Source organism: Typopeltis vanoorti, chromosome 13 (genome assembly GCF_054136105.1).
Source record: "Typopeltis vanoorti isolate ZY-2024b chromosome 13, IOZ_Tvanoo_1.0, whole genome shotgun sequence".
NCBI classification, from domain to species: Eukaryota; Metazoa; Arthropoda; class Arachnida; order Uropygi; family Thelyphonidae; genus Typopeltis; species Typopeltis vanoorti.
Window position 1 is genome coordinate 97,628,838 of NC_143561.1, and position 14,090 is coordinate 97,642,927.

Sequence of the window (14,090 nt, forward strand, 5' to 3'; positions counted from 1 at the left end):
TGTAAGACAAATGATTTAATAATTACTAATACTTGGCTCACAAACTAACCAACCTTACATGACTATATATGTGAGAAAGTTCCAATGAACTGCTATGAAATATAATTGATTTTATAATGATTAAGAATGGGGAATCTCAGTTGTACTAGTGCTCCCTATAGTTCAGTCTACAAGGCACCTTTTATATCTAAAAGATATCAGATCGAGTTCCTTTAGCCCTAACTAACCTTCTGAAGACGAAAGCTCATCTGGTCTCAGTCCATCAAGCCTTCACTCATAATGAGCTACAGCTACCAATGAATCAATGCTAAATGCATCTATCTAGTTCCATTCTTTAAACCGCTACTGTTAGTGCTGTGCTCAATAGCTACAAATTAAGGTATTTAAAAGAGAGAGAGAGAGAGAGAGAGAGAGAGAGAGCACAGGTTACAATTACCACTATTTAGTTACCATAAACCATAATACATTGGTGTTCAAGAGCTAAGAAAGAAATGCATTTTCACATGTATATGAAAACAATTTCTTGAATACAGCAAAATATGAACATAAATTTATTACTGGCACACTAATAAATTATATTACACAAAAATGTGTTATAAATTTCGTACAATTTAAATTGCAATACGTTTTTCGGGCAAAAGCTACAGATTTTCTAAGAACATAAGTAATTAATATACAGTGATTACAGAATACTACGTATAGAGACATTTCGATATGGAATATGTCCATATTGCTTAGCAATATTATGTACATAGCACCAACTGATTCAGGAGTGCTTGATGTAAACTAGTCCATTCCTCCTTCACTGCAAAGGTAAAGTCCCTTTTTTGTTTCCTGGAAGGGAATTTCCAGCAGCAATTGAGTTTTACGAGTTCTAAACGAGTTCTATGGCATTGAGTTCAGGAGAGCATGCTCGCCACTCGATGCGATTAATATCCCCAATCTCCAGAAGTATTTCTACTGCTCGTGTATGATGTGTTGTGGCACTGTCACCCATAAAAATGAATTCTTCGCCTACAGCATCACGTTGAAGAACTTCGTTGTAATATCGTTCGTCAGTGACAGTCGCTTTGTTCAGTACTTGTAACTAGGTGTATCCATTAATCATAATGCCTCCCTACAACATGACTCATTCGGTGGCGTAGCTACGGGGTGGGAGGTCCGCCTCGGGCGACACTTTGAACTTTTGCAGTTAATTCTAAAATACAGTCTCGAGAACTCAGTTACAAATATTGTAATACTACTGCGAATTTTCCTCACAATTGCTGTAAGCGTTGCTAGTTGTGAGAGGAGTTTTTCTAAATAAAATTGATTAAGAATTACCTACATTACTATGAAATAGACTTCGCCAATATAATCGACGATTTTGCTAACAGAAAAGCAAGTAAAATAACATTTTAGAATGTTGACATTAAAGTTTTACTTCAAAAATAAACATGGTGTTTTAATTTATTTCCCTATACGTCGTTTTGACTTTTTTTGTAGTATTTTTGGTGTGTATTGAGAGGGGTGGCAAACTCAGGGATCGTCCCGGGCGGTAAAAGCTCTAGCTATGCCACTGACACTAGCATCACCCTATCTGTTACTTTCAAAAACATTCTCGCGATGGTAAGCAGTACCACTTTCATGCCAGATCCGGTGTCGTCTAGAATTGGAGGAAAGACTAAAAGGACTCTCATCTGTACATTGGCCCATTGGTGTCTTGTCCAATTTTTATGGATAAAACACCATTGAAAACGTGCTCTGCAATGAACTTCGGATAAAGGTGAGCAGAGTACGTGCCTTCGGGCGTATAATCCTACTTCTCACAGACGTCTTACCACAGTTTTGAGATATCTACATACCTGTGCTTGAATGGAGCCGGATTAAAAGCTTTCCTGCCGTGGTGCCTCGATTAACTTTAACTATTATAACCAAAAATCTGTCTTCATGCTCCATGATAGAGCAAGAGCGACTGCTTAGCAAACTTCTGGCACATTCCAGTTGTTTCAAACGTTGCCCAGTGCCTACATACAACGATATGAGATTCCAACTCTTTGGTAATACAGTCATTCTGCAGCCTTCTTCAAGCTTTCCAATAATTCTTCCCAATAATCTAGATGATGTTTTTGGGACATCACATGCATCCAAATTTACAACTTTATTCCTTCAAGAAAAGTGCTTCCTTCAAACAATTCGCTAAGTGCAGCCCATGGCGCACCCAGGGTGGGGCCCTGCCTCCTCCCCTCCAAAAAAGAAAAAAAACAATACAAAATTTTCCAAAAATCTTTTTCTAATTAAAATTCTTTTTTTTTTTTAAATTTATGTTGCATCTGTCTTCTATTTCCATACTACTTATAAATTTAGCAATCATTGCAGATGCTCAGTCATTGGTCGTACGCGATGCCTAGTGTGTATTCTCAAATCGTCTACTCAACTCCCCACCCCCAAGATTAAATCCTGAGTGCGCCACTGGATGCGGGACGCAGGACATATATGGCGCAGAGGGGGAAGCTTGATGCTTTTCATATTTCCTGTTGTCTGTTTCGGGAGCAGTGATGGGAGAGATTTCTGAGCTATTTTAGCTCACCCTGAGTGGGCAGAAGTGGTTATTCGTCGTTGAGTGTTAGAATAGCTTTCGGTCTTTTATGTTTCCAGTGGTCATTACCGTCATAGTTTCCGGTTTGCTGTATTAATTCATTTTGATTCATAGATGTCTTCATAAAGAATTTTTCTGCTAGGGGAGCATAGTAGTGGAGAGATGTAGGGTATTTATGTCCTGGTGGATCTGGGCGTTCCTGATGAACCACGAATATAACTGTGGGACGGATCACTGTCTTGTACAGTAGAATTTTGTTTTTTGAGCTTAGTTTGCTGTGTCTGTTGATCAAGGGGGTACAGCTGGGCGATAACTTTTGAAGCTTTGGTGCATGTGCTCTTGATGTGGCTGTTGAAGCATAATCGCTTATCGAGAAGTATTCCGAGGTATTCAGTTTTCCAGGGAATTTTAGAGTTGAACAGGGTGATGTCTCCTTTGGGGGATGCTCGTTTTCATGTGAAGAGTATCATTGTGCTTTTCTGGGGGTTTAAATGTAGATGCCAGTCTTTAAACCATTTTTCTAGATTCAGGATGGTGTCTTGTAGTTTTTTGGTAACGAGATGTGGCTAAAATAGCCGTGTCATGCATAAAGGGTGATCGTGGATGTGAGAGGATTTTGAGGGATGTCTGTCATATAGGTGTTGAACAGGATCGGGGCTAGCAGTGAACCTTGAGCCAGCGAGGATTTTCCGTTGGGTTGAGACTACTTCATTGATTTTGAATTGCATCCTCATGTTGGAGAGGTATGATTTGATCAGGTGTATCATGTTTAGTGGAAAGTTAGCGATGATAAGTTTGTAGAGGAGGCCTTGGTGCCAGATCTTATCGAAGGCCTTTGAGATGTCTAGGAAGACGGCTCCAGTGTATTGATTCCAATTAAATCCTGTGCTGATGTATTCTACCAGTCTATGGATCTGTTGGGTGGTGCTGTGATTTTGACAGAAGCCAAATTGTTCTTGTGGAATGATATTTAGTTGGTTGACATGATCTTGGAGTCTGATGAGGATGATTTTCTCAGCTATTTTCCCTAAATTGGGCAGCAGGCTGATGGGATGGTAATTTTCAGGTAGGTGTGGGTCTTTGCGTGGTTTGTGAATTGGGATGATGTCAGCTATTTTCCATGACTGGGGGAAGTGCTGCCATTGAGGATGGAGTTTATGATGTTTGCCAGATGTGCTATGGCTTTGCGTGGTAGTGCCTTGATGACTTGGTTAGTGATGCCGTCAGGACCTGGGGCTTTTTTTGATCTTGAGATGGTTGATGATGCCGATTATTTCGGTAGGTGAGGTAGGCATTATAGGGCTTGGATTGACATCGGGACGATTTACTGTGAACCTGACTTTACGATGGATCTTGTATACATGGCTGATGTTTAGGTTCTCATATGCAGGACTGCATTGTTTCTCTAGGTTTCTTGCTATGGCTTCGGCTTTGTCAGCATCTGTGTATGCAAGGTGCTGTTCTGCTTGCAGAAAGGGGGGGATGGATTTGCATTTGTTCCCGAGGTTGTTTAGGAATTTCCATATGGAATGATCTGCTCTGGAGATGGAGGTGAGCTTTCTGTCCCATTGTTGGTTCCTGTGGTTCTGGAGAGCTTCTCGGACAGATTTGTTTAATCTGTTGAGGGCTGTTTTGTCCTGGGGAGCACGAGTGTTGTGATATCTTTTTCTTTGTCTGTTTTTTTCAGTGCGCCACTGGTGCAGCCTCTTGTCTTTTATCCGTTGGGTGCTACCACGTGACTTGTTTATGAGCGAGTCGAATATTTTAATATGTACCCGCTTTCTACTCGAAATCATATGTTATACAAATTTTCACAGTCTGATTCTTCTGAATTTGCAGTTGTAATTTTCAGAAATATTGTTAGTCCTTAGATTTTGGACATTATTTTACTTGTCTGTAATAGCATGAATTCTACATTGATTTTATGATGCAGGGTTAATATCCAAATTTGTAATAGAAAAAACATTACTGGTATGTGCAAAATCTACTAACTCAAACTGTCTGAAGAAAGACCCAGAAAAATGTTCTCTAGTTGCAACAAAAATCCATTTTTTTACAGGCTTCTCGGACAGATTTGTTTAATCTGTTGAGGGCTGTTTTGTCCTGGGGAGCACGAGTGTTGTGATATCTTTTTCTTTGTCTGTTTTTTTCAGTGCGCCACTGGTGCAGCCTCTTGTCTTTTATCCGTTGGGTGCTACCACGTGACTTGTTTATGAGCGAGTCGAATATTTTAATATGTACCCGCTTTCTACTCGAAATCATATGTTATACAAATTTTCACAGTCTGATTCTTCTGAATTTGCAGTTGTAATTTTCAGAAATATTGTTAGTCCTTAGATTTTGGACATTATTTTACTTGTCTGTAATAGCATGAATTCTACATTGATTTTATGATGCAGGGTTAATATCCAAATTTGTAATAGAAAAAACATTACTGGTATGTGCAAAATCTACTAACTCAAACTGTCTGAAGAAAGACCCAGAAAAATGTTCTCTAGTTGCAACAAAAATCCATTTTTTTACAGGCTTCTTTCAGATGGATTGGATACATAGAAGTAAATGCTAATTCCACAGGATTAAACAGGGTTATATCAAGCATCAATAAACCAAAAATCTTCTCATATCCTTTACATTAACCTTAAAACAGTCAATCTATTTTATCCCTGACTAACATTACTGAAATTTGGAACCAGTCATTGTCCATTCTTCACAGTCAGAGATAGACATCCCAAAACAAATACTGACCAGAGGCAAATTCTCGTAAATCTTGAGCTGGTATACTTCTCAATTCTAAATTCTCAATCTGTCTTCATAATCAGTATTCCACAATCCTGATATCACTCTCCTCTCCAATATGACAATGGAAACCAGGAGACCAGACCTGCACACAACAGTACAAGTGAGATCTTATCAAGATCTTGAAATGAGGCAGTATGACATCCTTATCTTTACATGTGAAAGAGTGTTTCAGCACTTCAAATATCTTTTGAGTTGTATTTGCATTCGTTGCAACATGGCCCTGAACTTCAACTTCCTATCTACTAACAATCCAAGATCATCCTTAGCCTGATCAGTTTCTCCATAATCTCACCAATATAATATGACACTGGATATCTGATCACACCAAAGTGCATGTCTTTGCATTCTGCAGTACTGCATATCAGCTGCATTCCTGTTTAAAACATAGTTATCTGCATCATCAGCAAATAGCTGTATGTTGTCTGTGAAATCCTTTCCAACGTCATTAATGTACAGATTGAATAACAGTGGACCAAGGACTGATCCTTGTGGTACACCACTAGTTTCTTTACTTGCAGATTCACACCAACCGTATGTGATACCACTTTTTGATATCTGTCAGTCAGCCATCCTCTTATCATTACCTTGTCTAGTTCAATGGTAACATTATTACAGAATATAAGCAAGTTGCTAAACACATGACCTTCCCCTCAGTAAACCCATGCTGTTCATTGCAAAGTAGAGATTCATTGTCAACCCATTTCTGAATGCGAGCCCTAACCAATTTTTCCAAAATCTTCACCACCACCACTCCTTAGATACCGATTGTCAATAGTTGGATACATTGGTCTTTGCACCACACTTGTGCAATGGAATTACCATACATTCTTTTCATTGCTGCAGAATTTTTCCTGTTCTCAGAGTCAAATTATATAGCCTGGTTAGAGGAACAACCAGTTCAGCTGAACACTCTTTTGCCCATGCTGATATGCCATCAGTCCCTATTGCTGAATTCTTATTAAGTTTGTGCAACAACTCTAACACCTCCTCCTCTTCATACACCAGAGTTTCTTCATTCAGTCAAGAGACAGCAGTGAATTCATTGTTGCATACACCAGGTTGATAACATTTAACAAAACGTGCACTCATTAGTTAAACAACCTCTTCTGCATCTGTCACCCTCATACCATCTGCATTCAGAAGAGTTATTCCTTCATATTCATTCTTTCTTTTATTTTCAGCATATCGATAGAATTCTCGTGGGATGTCTTTAGCTTGCAAAGCCAGTTTTCTGTACAACAGTTGACTATTCTAGCCTGCATAATTTTTGTAACAGACATCATTCTTATGAACACACCTTTCACATCATCCATTTCTTGTAAATTGCTTAATAAGATTACACATTCATTTAATTCTAACCCTATTTATTCTTCGAACTCTCGGGCTACATTCTGATATTGCATCATTTAAGTATTTTTTAAATGCTTCTCATGCACTGTCAATATTCTTCCCATCCAGGAATCAATACTCAATATACTTCTCAGTTCATCAAAATTGCCTGCTTTGTAGTTCAATTTGGAAGTTTTTCTGAATGGAACAGTCATAAACTTCGTGACACTTCCCAAGTGAGTACTGCATGAACACTGCCACCAACTTGAAGTTGTCTCGCAACAGCTTAGTAAATTCAGTTTCATTCCTCTCATGAGATTTTACTGCTACCCAATCCACACATTCTGCAACCACATTCTGCTACCACACATTCTGCAACAGCTGTCTTTATACCATTTTCTCCAATCAATATCATCCTTCCATAATCATTCTTTCTTTTGCTGGCTACATATCGAAAGAACTCCCTAGGATTCTTTTTGGCTTCATTAGCTAACTGCTGTTCATACCTCTCTTTAGCTACTCTTGCCAACTAAGTCACCCTCCTTGCCTGGTCTTAGTAGATCTCATGAAATTGGTTATTTCCACTTCTCTTATGCTGCCTCCACAATGCCCTTTTTCTCTGTATTGCATGCTTAATATCTTTATTCATCCATCTCACACTACCTTATTTAACCTTCTCACCCTTGGAATACATTTAGACATTGCATCTACTAGATAGTTTTTGAAAACCCCCCAAGCTGCATTGATCTCTTTTTTCTGTAGTTCCACATACATCCTTTTCTCACAGGGGTCCTCACACGGCTGGCAACCACCCAGGTAACCTCATGGTCACTTTCACCAATTGGTGGATGATTTGACACCTCATTTATAATTACATCCTCTGATGAGATGACCAAATCCAAGACCCTTAATCCTCGTATGCCCTCTGTTACATACTGTCTGAGGTAGTTATCCCTCAAAAACTCAAGAAACTCATTTTCTTTACTTCCAGTTGCTATCTCATCATTCCAGTCTATACTGCCATAATTAAAATTACCCATAATGATCACCCTTTTCTTATTTGCTTGGCTAATTTGACTATACATTTTACTATCACCACCATCCACATTACTTGGTCTATAACAATATCCCACCAAGTATTTGATTCCATTCACCTCTATCTCACACCATACTGCCTCAAAACCACTCGCACCATTTCCGTCTTGCATCTCTACTTTGTATGGACATAACTCTTTCTCTATCATCAATAGCACTCCCCCTTCCTTTTTACCCCTTCTATCCTCACAAAAACACATCATACCTTTCCATCTCTATTCCTGTCAGGATGTCATCCTCTTCCAACCATGTCTCACTTATTCCGACAATCTTTGTGGGTGAACAGATGCAATTAGTGCAACCATTTCATCTGCCTTGTTTCTTATATTTCTAGCATTTGTATACAAACACAACAGCTCATTTCTGGATCTACAGCTAGTTCCACTGATACCACTCACTCGATGTGATCTCTCCATGCTCGACTGGGCCATTTCCCTTTCTGCTTCTTTATTTTAGAACCCTTTTCAATTCCAACTGTTTCTTCTTGATCCCTGATCATCCCATTCCTTTCCTGCCTACACATGCTCTCGCCTCCTCTTGGAGCATCCACCTTTCCTCACGCTGTGTACTGCTGTCCATCCTGAGCCTCCCATTTCCCTGCTCCTCTTGCACACCCATTCTCTCATTTTCTATACTCATACCACTCACTTCCCCATTCATATCCACCTCTTCAATCTCTCCTGTCTTACTCTCCTGCTCTTTCACATCACTCCCCTCTCGATCCGATTCATTCTCTCTACTCACTTCTCTACCTTCCAGCAGCAGTCTCTCCAAGCGACTCACACCATAACCACTCAAATGCAGTCCATCGCTCCCATACAGCTCACTTCGTCCCTCAAACTCATTCCACATGTTAACAAACTGTACTCCCATCTCCTCACACATTTCAGCCAGCATATCATTCATCATCCTTGCTCTCTGCAAGAATATGGGAGACAGGATCATGGTCTAGAGACTGGAAGAAGTCTGTCTTCATACCACTACATAAGAAAGGAGATATGAAAGTGTGCAACAACTATAGAATTATTAGTTTAGTATCTTATGCAAGCAAAATCTTATTGAAGATCATTCTAAATAGGATCGAGGTCAAAGTTGAGGCAGAGATGCCTGAGAAACAAGCGGTTTTAAGAAAGATAAGGGCACCAGAGATCAGATCCTTTGCCTTAGACAAATCATGGAAAAATATAAAGAATTTAGACTTCCTCTGGTAATGTTTCTTATACTACTCTAAAGCTTTTGACTGTGTTCAGCATGTGAAACTGTGGGAAGTAATGAAAAGAATGGGTTTTTTCAATGCACTATCTGGTTGAACAGTGAGCAAGAAGCCACAATAAAAACAGGTGTTGAATTGACTGATTGGCTTCAGGTTGGAAAAGGAGTAAGGCAAGCATGTTTAATTTCTCCTAACTTGTTTAGTATATATACGGAGGACATCATGCGTGAAGCGAAGCATTGGATAAGCTCAAGACAGGAATTAGGATAGGAGGTAGATTGATCAGTAACCTGAGGTATGCTGTTGATACAGTACTCCTTTGTAATGACATGGAAGAACTAGGACAAATTCTTGACACAATTAACAAGATCAGTAATAATAGAGGACTTCAACTAAATCCTAGCAAGACAACGATTATAGTTCTCAAAGGAAATACAAACAGGAAGCTCTTGAGAAACAAGTTTACCTTAATGGAAAAAAGAATTGAGGAAGTCAGCAAGTTTGAGTACCTGGGATCCATTATTAATGTGAAGAATTGCTGTTCAGAAGACACCAAAAGGAGGTTAGGAATGGCTAAAACAACAGTCAGAGACTTATCTGAAATCTGGAAGGATGGATCTATCTCCATGAGAACAAAGTTGAGGATTTTAAATGCAGTTGTTTTTCAAACAGCAACTTATAGATGTGAGACTTGAAACCTAAAGAAGTCAGATACAAAAAGTATATCTGCTTTTGAGATGTGGTGCTACAGAAGGCTGTTGAGGATATCATATACTGAAAGATGTACAAATGAATGGGTGTTAGAAAAGATCAGTAGAACTTTAAGTCTCCTTAAGGATATTAACAAAAGAAAGTTAAAATATTTTGGACACATTGAAAGGATGGAAGGAAGACTTCTCAGAACAGTAATAGAATGTAAAGTTCTTGGAAAAAGAGGAAGGGATAGATCATCTATGAGATGGATGGATTGTGTGTGTGTGTGTGGAGCAACTAATCTTCAGAGAGTTGAAGTCTCCAGAAAAGCAAACAACAGAACTACATCGTGAGGCCTGGTGTGGCACATCACTGAGCATCGAAGTGACCATACAGCATCTGTGGATGTCCAATGAACATATAGATAGATAGATAGATAGATTAAAAAATAAAAATAAAAAGCCAAACCTAAATAAATATATTTGTGTTAAACTCGGTAAGATTTTGGAAATTTTAATTCTTAGGAATTCTTTCAATTCTTCACAAAAAAAAACTTATAATTTAGACTTACTTAACATCTGAGAAGTTGAGAACTGATTTATAAAGAATTTACAAAGTTCCTTAATAAGTCTGACACCACAACTCATACAAAAAATAGAAAACCGATTGATGAAATTAACATGAACTGGCAAACATTAAAAATAGCATTAATGAAGCAGATAAAAATATGCTTCCACAACTAAAAAAGTTAAAGAACAAACCCGAATATAAAAGCATGAATAACAAAATAAAAAAAGAATGCAGAGAAGCCAAGGAAGAATGGATTAGGAATAAATGTACAGACACAGAAAACCTTGATAGAAAACATAGAAATGCATGAAAAGATCAGAGAAATGAAAACAGGACAAATAAATTAAATCATAAGTGTTATCTGGAAAAAGAAAGTACTTTGGAGGAAGTACAAGATGAATAATGGTAATCAGTCACATTGAAGAATATAAAGAACAAGCCAGGAGAATGACTAAGTTAGTAAGGAAAACAAAAGTAGAGTATGAGAAGAAATTGGCAAATTGGGCTGAGAAAAACCCTAGAGAGTTTTTTAGATATGTGGCAAGTGGAAGGAAGAATGATCATGAAAAGATGAAGTTAAAGGATGAGAGTGGTAGAATGGTAACTGCTGCTGAAGACATGGTTGAGGTATTCAGTGATCAATTTCTAAGTGTGTTTCATCCTGATAAGGGTGGAATCATGAGGAACTTAAGTGCAGAGGACACAGGAGAGGATAGCTTAATTGCGAGTCAGTAGGAGGTATTTGAGGAAATAAATAACCTTGATGTTAATAAGGTGATAGGATTTGATGACATATCACCACACATCTTAAGGGAATGTTCCAGGGAACTGGCAGTAGCATTGGCATGCCTGTTTAATAAGAGTTTTGCAACAGCACAGGTTCCAAGGGAGTGGAAGGAGGGTAAAATTGTTCCACTACATAAAGGAAGTGATAAGGCTGTAGCTTCAAATTATAGGCCGGTCTGTATATCTGGAGTTGTGGTGAAGATCCTGGAGAAATTGGTGAGAAGTAGGATGCAGAAATGGGTTGATAACAGCAGTATTCTCTGTGGTTATCAGCATGGGTTTGTTAAAGGGAGATCATGTTTCCCTAACTACTTATGTACTATAACAAGGTGACAAATACCATGGACAGAGGAGATGCATATACAATGGTGTGCTTGGATTTTGCAAAGGCTTTTGATAGACTGCCACATGACAAGCTCTAAATAAACTGAAACAAATGGGATTGGATAACAGACTTCTGTGTTGGATCAGTGACTGGGTGTCAGATAGATATCAGAAAGTTGTATATGGAAGTGCAGTATCTCAAAAGAGAAAGGTCACTAGTGGTGTGCTGGAGGGGTCAGTTTTGGGGCCACTGTTGTTCAATTTGTATGTTAATGATATTGGGTTGGGTTTAACTCATGATTGTAGTCCAGTTCGTCAACTTTCTCTTTTCCCTCTACAGATACATTCAAAAAGTATGAACCAAAATGTACATTTCCATCCCCTTGCAGGTACATAATCATGATCAATGGCATATCGTTATTATGTTTTCATAACATAGCTGAAATTACATGCACATTATTAGCATTCCTCCCCAAAACACCTAGTTCCCCTAACTCTCTGCATTACATCTCACTCTCACCTCAATAAATAACTTCTCCAGGCTTTTGAGGACAAATTCATTCAAATGTAGGCCATCAATTCTTATACATATCTTTTCTACCATCAAACTCATTCCACACATCCAAAAACTCATGCCTATTTCTTCTACCCAGTCTACACATTGAATAATTTATTATCGGAGCCAACTTTCTTAACTCGATACTAATAAATCAACAACTTTCTGTCTCTTTTCTATCTCACTTCTTCCAACCATCCTTCCATATTTTCTCTCATACTATATCTGTCACTACTTAAATTATTATTATTATCATTATCAACATCTGACCTCCATGGAGTCAGAGATTCATTATGGGAGGTACACACTATTGCACACAATGCTCATCCAACCTTGCATTAAACTGATTTAATGTGTCCACATTCACAGCACATTCAGTTAATGCATTCCATTCACCGACAACTCTCCATGCAAAGAACCTTTTCCTCACTCCTCTGCTCTCATACAGTTTCCAGTGATGGCCTCATGTTCTACCCACATCTCCCATTCTATGAAAAATCTCTTCCATGTCAATCTGATAACACCGCTGACTAGTTTATATGTCTCAATCATATCCTTCCTCCTATTCATGAGGCTTTGCAACTTACATTCTCTCAATCTGTCTTTGTACTCCACATTCCAAAGACCACTGACCACCTTTGTGAATCTTCTCTGGACCCTTGGCAACATATCCTCATCACCATGAAACCCAACAACCAAATCTGTGCACGATAATCCATATGAGGCTTTATTCAATGTCATCATAGCTTCTCTATTTCTGCATGTCATGGTTCTCTGCATCAATGCCATTATCCAATGCAACATCTTCACAACTTGTTCAATGTGGTCCCTGAATTTTAGGTCCTTGTCCACCACCACTCCCAGATCTCTGATCTCTTCTACTTCCTTCAAAGTTTCTCCACCGAATGTATACTTTGCATCCCATCGTTGCTTACCACATCTCAAAATCTTACATTTCGCAACATGTAACTGATAGTTCCACTTACCTGCCCATTCATGAAATCCATTCAAGGCTTCTTGTAAGGCCATAACATCTGGGATGGGTTATTGGGATGTTGGGATGGGTTTAAATCACTATTTAAACCCATCCCAATATCTTTAACATAATAACTGAACATAAATGGTCCCAAAACTGACCCTTGTGATACACCACTCTTCCTCTTTCGGGATACTGTACCCCCCAGTCAGTCACTGATTCAACGCAGAAGTCTGTTATCCAATCCCATATGTTTCAATTTATTTACCAGCTTGTCATGTGGCAATCTATCATAAGATTTTGCAAAATCCAAGTACACCACTGTATATGCATCTCCCTTGTCCAAGGTATTTGTCACCCTGTTATGGCACAGAAGTAAGTTAGTGGAATATGATCTCCCTTTGCTGATAATCACAGATAATACTGCTGTCATCAACCCATTTCTGTATCCTACTTCTCAGCAATCTCTCCAGTACCTTCACCACAATTCCAGATATACAGATTGGTCTATAATTTGAAGTTAAAGCCTTATCACCACCTTTATTCAGTGGAGCAAATTTTACATTCCTTTCACTCCCCTGGAACCTGTGCTGTTGCAAGACTCTTATTAAACAGGCATGCCAATTCCCTGAAACATTCCTTTAAGATGCGTGGTGATGTGTCATCAAATCCTATTGCCTTATTGAAATATAAATATCCCCCCCACTCACAATTACATTCACTGATGAAATGATCAGATCTAAAACTCTTAATCCTTGCATGCCATCCTTTATGTATTGCCTGAGATAGTTATCTCTGAAGAAATTCATTTTTCTTATTCTCAAATGCTATCTTTTCATTCTAATCTATACTGCCATTTAAAATCAACCATCATAATTCCCCTTCTTTTGTTCACTAATCCTGGTTGTTTATACATTTCTTCATCACTCCCCCCCCACATTCCCAGGCCTATAGCAACATCCAAGTAAATATGTCTTCCTATCAACCTCCAATGTCACACCACACTGCCTCATAACCATTGCCACTATGGAGGAGTGCTATTGATAATAGCAGAGGAATGATGTCCACTAATCTTATATAGACATCATTCCTCTGCTATTATCAGCAGCGCTCCCCCTTCCTTCTTGTCCTTTCTATCCTCGTAAAAAATACTGTATCATTCCATTTCTAT